Here is an 11,907-nt window from a genome sequence, read left to right as displayed (position 1 = left end):
GTTTTGACAATGGAGGATATGCTATTTCAAATTGGAAAAAAATTTGGAGGTTCTCGCAAGGAAGAATCAGAAGTGGCTATCTTAGAGAGGTGGTAGATTGGAGAGCATTCATAGAGCCACATTTACAAATAGGAGATGATGCCCTAATAGGACACACAAATCCACACTACTTTCAGTTTCAAATGCATAACAATATTCCAGTGATGCAATGGAAGCACTACTCAGTAGATGGAGATCATTTATGGAGTGAGTCATATCCTTTATTACAACGAATTATTCCATTCGAGGAAACTAGATTTGTTCTTGCAAAAAAAAAATCACTTGACATAGATGAAATGAAAGGCTTGAAAGCCTTCATTAAACATCTTCAAAGTATGATGCAGAAATATCCTGAGCAATCAACAAAGAATTTGGAGACAATTAAATCAACTGAAGCACTTATCCAATCTTTAGAAAGACAAGAAAACTTAATGAGCATTGAATATTGTGAATCCTTTTGGCCGGAACAAGCTAGGTCACCAAGTTTTCCTTTGGATATAAATATGTTAGTAGATATGGAGGAAGCAGAGGAATGCCTTTTACCTTGAAAATATTGTGGCAGGAAGGGAGACAAACCCTTACCAGAGTTTATACCATCTAATGAGATTGAAGAGGGTCTATTTGTTGTAGTTTGGGCATCTGATCCAGGTTCAGAGTTGGATGACCAAGGTGGCCCAATTTGGGTTGCAAAGGTTGCTAAGATAGAAAGAGATGACAAGGGAACTCCTATAACATTTACAGCTTTATGGTATGAACCAAAGCCATTGAAAAATCTCCCGAGAAGATATACAATAAAACAACTCTATGAGGGATGCTTGCAAAAGAAACATGAATGGGTTCCAAATAATGAGGGATTAACAGAGGTGGAAGTCAGTAGCATTATTCATTGCTGGAAATTGAGGAGGCAAAGGGTTGTCGCACACAATTGAGAGTGCATAACCTCCTAGCCCACATGGGAGAATTTTTCACACACACCAAGCATGTGGGAGGATGCATTAATTGGGAGAGACCCCCTCTTTTGGCTATAAAAGGAGGGGGCTATTCTTTGATGAGATACGCTCATTCTTGTAAAGCCACCTAGCTAGTACTTTGATATTTCCCTCTCATCCTTTCTTTCAAATAAAGCATGGTCCTCTTCGCTTGATGTCTCCATCTTTACATTCCTCCTCCTATCATGTACATGCTTCGCTTCCCCCTCTCCCTTTCCCCTTATGTCATAGTCTCCCTCTTCATTCCCTCCCCTTCTAATTCCTTTTCCCCTCCCATAATAACGTTTCGCCCTCACAATCTCCTTTCCTCTATGGCCCTCGAGTGTCGCCATGCTTAGCCTCTAGCCTCTAGTCCTGATTTCTTTTCTGGCTAATAGAAATGGTGTGGCTACTGGGATCGAAAGCTCCACAGCTAATGGTATGAAATCTGTTACTCCTACGACTGGGTGCGGCACTACGTCCTCTTCCGTGCATAGTTCTCTTCTTTTGCGCCTCTAAACTGTGTGCCTCCCTATCTCTACAGCTGCAAAACCTCCCTGCTCCTGCACTTTCAGTCTGCCTACTTTCTGCTCACGGTTCCTACGTGTATTCTGGCCGACGAATTTTTTATTCGTACCGGTCGCATCTGCAGAACTGTATCATCTGTGCTCCTTCAGAGTTCCTATGCGCATATTCGATTCGTGCATCTACTGTGTTCACCCGCATGATAGTTTTCTGGCTCCTGCATCTTTTGGTTGCGGACATAGTTTTCTCGCATCTACTGTGTTCACCCGCGCGATAGTTTTTTGGGCTGCTATGTCTTCTGGTCACGAACAGTTTTCTGAGTTTCTACAAAACTATAACAGCAGATCCCGTGCCCCTCTCTCTCTTCTCTTCTTCTTATTCGCATCTACTATGTTCACCTGCGCGACATTTTTCTGGGCTGCTACGTCTTCTGGTCGCGGATAATTTTTTGAGTTTTTGCAAAACTGTAACAGCAGATCCTGCACCCCTCTCTCTCTTTCTCTTTCTCTTCTCCTTCTCCTCTCCTCTCCTCTCTTTTTATTAAAGAGTAGGATTTGAACCCAAGACCTCCCCCTTCACAAAAGGGCATTAGGAAAAAAGGGAGCTCATTTTGGGGCCCTGTAAGAAATTCACTATTTTCTCTTTTCTCTCTCTACAAAAGCAAGAAAATATGGATACTTGCATGAAAAATGTCAGTGTGAAAAGGAATAAATATATTCTTTCACATGCTTTACATTCAATGTTCATATAAGAGCAAACTTTTCTGTGCAAAATTTGGTGATTCTGACACCGCATACGCGTCCGGAACGGCCGTGCCAAATCGTTCTGCAAATCGCGTTTTTCGATCTTTTTTGGCCGTTTCCGGGCCTCCGGATGTCCGATTCCAGCGTTTCCAGTGCCGTCCTCGGGGTTTTAGGCCGTTTCGGATGCGTCTGCAGTGTCAAAATCACTAAATTCTGTACAGAAAATAATTTTTTTAAAGATTCAAATTAGATCACCTCATTAATGTGACATGCTTCTACGAACATATAGTACTATTTCTTTTTCTTATTTTCATCTTCTTTTGTTAAATTTTCAACGTTACGTTGGCCCACTCCTAATTGGTTGAGAGCCTATTTTCTCTCTCTTCTAAAAGGCCCCAAAATGAGCTCCCTTTTTTCCTAATGGAGACTTATCATTGGGCCAACAAGTTGGAAGTGATGAAAATATAATGATTTTTGTTTAAATATTGAAATCTCGGGAACTATAACTCTCTAACCATGGGGAGTTTACTCTTACTATAGAAAGCAAAAGTACTTCATTTCATGTGCTCTATTCACATCTTCTGCTAGATCATCGATTCGGAACTTCTCCAAGTCCACTTCACGGATGCACACCACATGAGGAGGGTGGATATTTATGTCACTTCTCGATGCGTTTAAGGATTTGGTGCTTGGTCCTCCATGCCTTACGACTACCAATGCAGGAGATCTCTTCCTTGATCTTCATGTCGACCTTCAATGGCTGATTGTCTAGTGCATTGTTCAAGGAGATGACGGGTGGAATGATACACCGTGGATGATTCATGGTGAAGAACTACTGATACACTGGGAGAAATTTGATTTTAATTCTACTCATTGTGCGGTGATCGAACTACTTGCTGCTTCAGAGGTAATTAAAACGGTGTCCTTCATCGAAGGGTGGGATGCTCCCCAAGCTTGGGGGGAGATTTGGTGCATCTGCTTGTTAATTCCTGTGGATAAGCTCATCCTGAATGGTTTATTCTCAATCTCACTACAAAGGTTTCTAGGCCTCCGCTATGGTTGGTAATGTTTCCACCAAGGAATCCATTTGTACCTAATCAACCTTTTGTGCCTCATTTCGAGCTTCAAGTTGTAATTCTTTTTGGTCTAAAGATAAAGTATCAACAAAGGATTGCAAGTTTATTTGGTGCTGAATGTTTGGCTCAAGTGTTGAATTCTCCCCACCCTCTCCTTCTACCTATCTTGGACTACTGAGAAACTTGGGATGTCCGAATTTTAGTCTTGGTGTGATGACATCTTGGATCCTTCAATTTGATGGAGCTTACAAACCTTCGACCAAGGCTGCTAGCGTGGGTGTGAAGCTCACTTCGCCGGGTGGTGAGAAGTATTGTTATAGCAAGTCTGCACCTGCAAGTACTTGCAATCAAGCTGAGTACTCGGCGCTCATTTTTGGGCTACAAAAGACACAAGGACATCATGTCAAGCAACTTGAAGTGCAAGGAGATTCTCAACTAGTGTGTGAACAAGTTAGTGGAAGGTGGAGGTGCGGAGAAAAGGCTTGGCTCCATGACATCAACAAGCATTGGAACTTTGCAACCAATTTCAAGAGGTAAAAATTCAGTATATCCCTCGAGCTCGAAATCTAGTTGTTGATTTCTTAGCACGTGAAGCTTGTACTTCAATCACGCATGACGTGAGTGGAAGCACCACCCCAACAAAGCCGTAAGCCATGAAGGAGGGTGATCATTTGTAAGGAATGCAAAGGTTGTGGTCATCATGAAACTAAGTGTTGGACATACTTGATACAAGTTCACCAACTTCAGAAGATCATTAGAAAAGTCCTTAAGGACATTGCTCAAAAGAAGGATGCCACACCACACACCCCTTGAAGAAATAGCATGGCGACTACAAGAACTGGAAGAAGCTGAAGGTGATGTGCAAGCTCTCCAACTATTGACATTTGTCATGGCATTCTTGTTTGCCTTGATGAACAACCTCATGCAGCACTGTGTCTCTAACCCTCGCTTATAAAGATGGATGTGATATCATGAGGGTTGGTCCTTTTAAGATTGTCTATGTGCTATTCTATGCTGAAGATTCTTCCCATGTAGTATTTCACAATATACCAGTCACACCCTACCCTGCCTATGTGTGCTTTGTGGATGTATCTTCTCCCGATTTTTAGTTCAAGCTTCCTCTTTCTATTGTTTGTCCATAGATAAGCCTTGTCTTGCCTCGCTCTTTCCATCTTCCAAGCATGGCTGACATTCCCATGTTTTGTGGACAGGTGGAAGAAAATCCAAATGAGTATCTTGTGGCCTTCAAGCGCCGTTGTGTTTCTCTCAACTTTCTTACTGAAGACAGATGGCTGTTGGTTCTTCCCACATTTCTAGAGGGTTGGGCTCAAGTGTGGTATGAGAAGCAGGCCGAAGATGTTCGCGAAAGATGGCCAAGGTTGACAGCAGTGATGATTGAGTATTTCGGCAAAGAAGAGGAGTCGGAGAATGTGTACCTGCAGGTGGCAAACTTGAAGCAATCAGAAGGTGAGACGGCGCATCGATATGTGGATCGAGCGGCCGTGCTCCTGGACCGCCGTTTAATTGCCACGTTTAATTGCCACATGTAGGAGGACAATGCCAGATTTCGAGCTGGAATGACTCAACATGTGCTGGGCTACCTTGTAGCAGGAGCAAGTGATGAATTTCACCTCAAGCTTAAATGGGAGAATCCAGAAACTATGGTGCTAGCACATGAGATTGCTCAAAAGTTTGACAAAGTTCAGTTTGACCCCGCTTCAAAGAAGATGATTGTCCCTCCGCAACCCCCTCAATTCCTGCAACAACAACCTGGGAGGTCTAACTCAGGGGCATACCCCCACCCCTCATCAAGGATGTATCCACCGCCTCCACCTCAAATGTATGGTCCTCCCCTAAATGCTTACCCTCAACAAGGTGTATATTCTCACCCTCCGCCTTGAAGATTTCCCCAACCTCACCCACGAGCCCCCCTCCTTTCTACTACCTTGGCCCCTCCAACTAAAGAGGCCCCCCCTGCAACAGAACCTGGAGTCAATGACCTAGCCAAGGCCCTGAATGATCTTTGGCTTGAGATGGTGGGCATCAAAAACCATGCCAACCGCCCTCCAAGAGACCGTGCTAATGTTGTATGCTACGAGTGCCACCAGAAGGGTCATTATCGCATGGAATGCCCCAATATTCCAAGGGTGAATCTTCTAAGTAAATCTATCACTGAGGATTCTAATGTAGAGATCCTTGACCTCAGAAAAAGAAGTAGTACCACCTCAGACCCCTCTTCAAACCGTGGACCGGGCCGCCTTAGGAAGAAGGTGTCCTTCTTAGAGCCCTCAGATGCTGAGATGGCAGACCCACCAACAGAGAAGACTAAAAGATCTCGTTGGAGTAAGTGGTCGCCCTCGGATTTTCCCATCGGCTCAGAGCAAGAGAACTACTCGATCGTTCAAGACCTTGCTCATCGGTCTTTGAGCATCACGCTCCCTCAACTAATAGCATTAAGCCCTAAGGTGAGACGTGAGCTGTAGCAAAGGCTCTCAACAAGGAGAAACAAGAAAAAGGGAAAGGTAAGAGAGGTATCTTCTATCTTTGAAGAAATTGATCGGCACCCACATACAGTCGATGTCATTATAGATAATTGTCGTGTCAAAAATGTGTGTGTTGATGGGGGAGCTGCATGTAATATCATGGTGCCCCGAATCATGAAGAAATTGAATTTGAAATGTACAAGGAGTTCCTCCACTTGGATCAAGGTAGCAGATGGTAGGCGACTCGCCACCCTGGGAGTCATTGAGAATTTGCCCATCACTATCAATGGGTTGACCACCACCGTCAATTTCTATGTAGTGGACATGGAAGATACAGGCAGGAGTTACCCAGCCATAATAGGGAGACCATGGTTGAGAAAGAGTGATGCAATCAGCTATTGGAATACAGGACACATGTCTTTTGGTGCTTCTAAGGAGAAGATCCCGGTGCAACCCGATGCCACGGAACCTGAAGAAGAAGAGAAGCAAGACAGTGATACTCTCTCGTCCTCGGTGTCTGAACCAATGGAAGGATCAGACGGGGGGAGGAGTTCTCGAATGAGGAAGTTTACATGATGGGGGTGTCTCCAACCTCGCCACCTTCAGAAAAGGTAACAGCTAGACCTCAACAGCTTGAATCTATGCTTTCCCCAGACCTCACTCCAAGTGAGAGAGATGAATTCCTAGAAATGTTCAAAGATTTCCTCGACCTTTTTGCAACTAGCTACTGTCACCTTCGCCATGTGACTGCCATAGAGCACAAGATAGAGCTGAAGACTGATGCGAAGCCTGTGGCTCAGAAGTATCAAAGATTAGGGCCCCTGTAGATCGATGCTTTGTGCTCAGAGTTCCAAAACTTGTAGAAGCTGGGTTTATTGTTCCGGCTCACAATACTGAATGGGTTTCACCAGTGGTAGTCACCCTAAAGAAAAACAACAAGTGGCGGGTCTACATCGACTATAAGAAACTCAATGCAGCCACCAGGAGGGATCATCATCCTCTGCCCTTTCAAGACCTCATTCTTGAGAAGGTAAGTGGTCATGAGATGTATACTTTCTGTGATGGTTACTTTGGGTTTTATCAAATCAGAATTGCCAAAGAAGATGTGCTTAAAACCACATTTGCCACACCCTGGGTGACATTTGCATTCAAAGTAATGCCATTTGGCCTCACCAATGCTCCTACTACCTTTCAAAGGTTTATGCAGATGGTGTTTGCTCCTTAGTTGGGGGATTTCTTGGGGGTGTTTTTAGATGATTTCTCTATATTCTCGTCATGTAAGGAGCATGTCATGAAGGTTAGATTAGCCTTCCAAAGGGTCAATGATGCAAATGGTAGTCTCAAGCCTGAGAAATGCACCATTAGAGCCACTCAAGGTAGGTTACTGGGACATATTGTCTCATCTAAGGGCGTCAAGCCTGACCCCGAGAAGGTAGAAGCCATCCTCAAGCTCTCCCCACCAACAACCAAACGTCAGGTACGCTCATTTGTCAATCTAGCAGGATACTATCACCGCTTCATTGATCAATATGCTGCTTTGACATGACCCATGCCCATGCTATTAAAAGATGGGGTTGATTTCTCTTGGGATGAGGATTGTGATCATGGGTTTGCACAAATCAAGAATGCTCTAGCTTCAGAACCCATTCTATGCAATCTAGATTGGTCAAAGAATTTCTATATCAATCCTGGGTTTGATGAGCACACTCTGGCAGGTATTCTTCTCCAGCAAGGGGAGGATGGGTTCATGTATCCCGTTCGATTTGCTTCTCGACAATTGCTCGACACTGAGCGACGCTATTCAGAGGCGGACAAGCATGCCTTGTCTTTGGTGTTTTGCATTGAGAAATTTAAGCATTATGTGGCTGGAAAGTCCTTCATTATACTCACTAGCACTGGTCTTGCAAAGCAAGTTCTTCAATCACCAAATCCCATGGGCCAGTTGGCCAAATGGCTAGCAGTTCTACAAGAATATGATTTTTCTTTCAAAATTATAAAAGGGGGTTGTTCCAACTTGAATAATGCTTTGAGAGGAGTGCCTTGATGTAACCCTTGTAGCGGCCATAGAAGTTGGGGATCCATGGTATGGTGGTATCTACAGGTTTCTGACTGCTTTCTCCTTTCCTCCAGAAAGTACTAGCTATGAGAGAAAGAAGATCTGCAGAGATAGTAGGCGCTACACCCTCCTTGATGGGGTGTTGTACCATCAAGGCATAGATGGGGTACTAAGACGGGCCATTGATGCAGATGAAGTGCCTAAGGTATTGAAGCATTATCATGATGGATTTTGTGGAGGCCACTATGCCAGTGACTATACAGCTAAGAAGATTTTACATGCTGGATACTATTGGCTGACGTTGTTCAAGTCACTTTGTATTGCAAAAACTGTGAACCATGCCAATTCTTTGGTAGGAAGGATTTGTGTCCTGAGCAACATCACCCAGTGATGTCCATCCATTAGTTTCAAAAGTGGGGAATAGATTTTGTCGGGCCCTTGCCCATGACTGCCCACAAAAAGAAGTATCTTTTGGTAGCCACTCAATATGTCACTAAGTGGGCTGAAGCTATCGCCCTCCCCACTGTAAATGGTAAGGCAGTTTCAAATTTCATATTTGAATGTATCTGCACAAGGTTTGGGACACCCATGGAGATTGTCTCTGACCATGGGAGTCCATTCTTAAATGAAGCAGTGGAGTTACTCATGGATCGCAAGGGTATTGATCACACAGTGCCTTCACTAGGCTCTTATACTAAACTAAACATTCAATAGGAGAGGGAGATACACAGCTCATGAAACTTCTAGCATCTATTATCCTCGCTATTATCCAGCATCCATGGGTCAAACAGAGCGGACCAATGGCCTCCTTTGTAAAACCATGGGAAAAATGGCCACAGGAAATAGGAGCCAGTGGGATCAAAAGGTCACAAAAGCCATATGGGCTTACAACATTAGTCATAAAACATCTACAGGTCACACTCCTTTTGAGTTGGTATATGGTACTGAGGCCGTTTTACCACTAGAGATAGAGATTCCAGCTTTGAGATTGGCACAAGAACAGAGGATGATAGAAGATGAACATGTAGAGGCTCGATTGGTGCAACTTGAGAAGCTAGATGAAACCCAACACCTTGCCCTACATCAAACAGAAATCCAAAAGAATCGACAAAAGGCCCACTTGGATGCTAAGATTCGCAAGGGATGGGAAAGACATTTTGCTGAGGGGGATGTTGTGCTATGCTTTGATAACAGATTGGAACACCAAATGGATAAGAAGTTTTTGCCACTATGGACCCAGTCCATACAAAGTCATCAAGGAATGTAGCAATGGGTCTGTACAAGTTCAGGAGCTTCATGAACCATATGGAGGGAAGGTGATCAACAAGCATTACCTCAAGCCTTTCTTTGTGCATGATGGACCCAGGCATGGAAATGTAAAGAAAGTGGGAGAGAGGGAAGGAGTCTCACTTGCGGCTTTCTCACATGCACAATGGGGGAATACACACAAAGGTGGAGGCTGAAAATCAGTTTTCCTCTTCTTAGTTGTGAAAGCCAAAAGAACTCTAGTATAAAGAAAATAGAAGAACCCTATATGTGGGTCTCAAACCAAACTCAACTAACTAAGGTGGCATACTAACTGAGCCACAAACTAGAGTAGATAAGGATAGCTGTCATCCAGCTATTATTCGTGGGCGGTGTACCAACCGCATCTGTAGCTAACAAGTCGGTGACATAAATGCACAACAGTCACCCTGGCATATCGCGAGTGGAGCTCGATATCTCAACACTCCCCCTCGAGCTCAATCCCAATTCCTGCACACCAAGCAGGTCTCTGAACTTGCGCAGCTTCTCTGTGCCCACTGCTTTCGTGAATATGTCAGCTACCTGATCCTCTGTGCTGACATAAACTAGATCAATAAGACCTAGTAAAACCTTCTCCCGCACATAGTGGTAATGAACCTCAATGTGCTTTGTTCTAGCATGAAAGACTGGGTTCTTTGCCAAGTGTATGCTGCTCATGTTGTCACAATAAATGACAACTGGCCCATCTGTAGACTGATGCATATCATAGAGTAGCTTATGCAACCAAGCTACTTCACATGCAGCCATTACTGCACCCCTGTACTCAGCCTCTGTGCTCGACAAGGCAACTGTAGGCTGTTTCTTGCTGCTCCAAGTGACTACAGCACTCCCAAAAGAGAACACATATCCACTGGTAGATCGTCTATCAGAAATACTACCAGCCCAATCAGCATCAGTGTATCCATGCAACTGTATCTGAACCCCAGCCTCATAAAATAGTCCACACTGCAATGTGGACTTCACATACCTAAGTATGCGTCTAGCCGCATCCAAATGCGGTTTCCTTGGAGCCTGCATAAACTGACTTACCAACCCAACAGCATAGCTCAAATCTGGCCTGGTAATAGTCATGTAAATCAAACTTCCTACTATACGTCTGTACATACGTCTGTACATAGTAGGGTCTTCCAGAAGCTCACCTGCATCTGCACTCAGCTTCACATTCTGCTCCAAAGGAACTGAAATAGGCTTACAGCCTGTCATCCCATATTTGGACAGCATGTCCAATCCATACTGCCTCTGCAAGAGCTGTATCCCACTTGGTGATCTAATCACCTCAATGCCCAAGAAATAACGCAGCTCTCCCAAATCCTTCATCTCAAACTTCTGCCTCAATAGCATTTTCACATGAAGGATATCTTCATCACTATCACCTGTGATGATCAAATCATCAACATAAATGACCAGCAGCATAATCCCTTTCTCTGTTTTTCTCACATAGAGTTAAAAGCCAATAGTGACAAGATACTGTCCTATCTTGTCAGACCATGCTCTAGGTGCTTGTTTCAAGCCATACAAGGCTTTCTTCAACCTGCAAACAAACTCAGGATGAATAGCATGAACATATCCTGCTGGCTGCTCCATAAAGACCTCTTCTTGCAAATCACCATGCAAGAAGGCATTCTTTACATCCATCTGATGTAAAGACCATCCCTTTGATGCTGCCATAGCAATGGCTGCTCTTACGGTTGCCATCCTTGCAACCGGGCTGAAAGTTTCTTCATAATCAATGCCATATGTTTGTGCATACCCCTTGACAACTAATCTTGCCTTGTATCTATTCACAGAACCATCTGCATTGTGCTTGATCTTATAAACCCACTTACAGCCAATTGCATTCTTGCCTTTAGGCAAAGGCACCAATTCCCATGTAGCATTAGCATCCAAGGCATCCATTTCTTCATCCATGGCTTTCTCCCATTTTTCATTTCCCATGGCTTGCTCAAAAGAAGTGGGTTCTGGTTCCTGTATCACTTTGACCATATAGGCATAGTGAATGGCTGCAAATCCATCATATTTCAGCCTATCCACAGGATACCTAACCCTGGTAGACTTGCGCAAAATAGGCTCACTTCCAGGTGCTCTCAAAACACCCCTGGTCTTCCTTACTCCAGGTGTAACAACAGAGGGAATACCCAACTCATCATCAATGCTCTGTTCAGAGCCACTGGATTCACCATCCACACAAGAGTGACCTGCATTCACATCAAACATGGGCTGATCTACCTTCTCTTTTCCTTTTCGTGATACCTGCATACCACTCTCTGCATTGCTTTGCGAAGATTCTCCTGATCTCAATCTGCCTGTCCATGGCAAAGTATGTGAACCACTACTAGAGGACACTCCAGGTCCACTAATATTTTGTGATTGATGTTGTGAATTCTGTGCAGCATTACCATTTTGTGCATCTACATCAATCATCACATTTACTGGTTTATACCAGCTACTCATCTCATCAAAAACAACATCTCTGCTCACTGTGAACTTACGTGTAGAAGGGTTATAGCATCTATACCCTTTCTGCTGCAGAGAGTAACCAATAAAGACGCACTTCTCAGCTTTTGGATCCAACTTGGACCAACTTGGACCTCAACTCATCTGGCACATGGACATAGGCAATGCAACCAAAATTTTTCAAATGAGAAATATCTGGTTTCCTACCAGTATACATCTCCTCTGGCGTCATGCCATGTATTGCTGCAGTGGGAGTCC

This window comes from Dipteris shenzhenensis, chromosome 19 (genome assembly GCF_047967505.1).
Source record: "Dipteris shenzhenensis isolate YYH24624 ecotype China chromosome 19, Dip_SZ_1.0, whole genome shotgun sequence".
Taxonomy (NCBI): Eukaryota; Viridiplantae; Streptophyta; class Polypodiopsida; order Gleicheniales; family Dipteridaceae; genus Dipteris; species Dipteris shenzhenensis.
The sequence above is the reverse complement of the archived record's forward strand: the minus strand, read 5'-3'. Positions refer to the sequence as shown.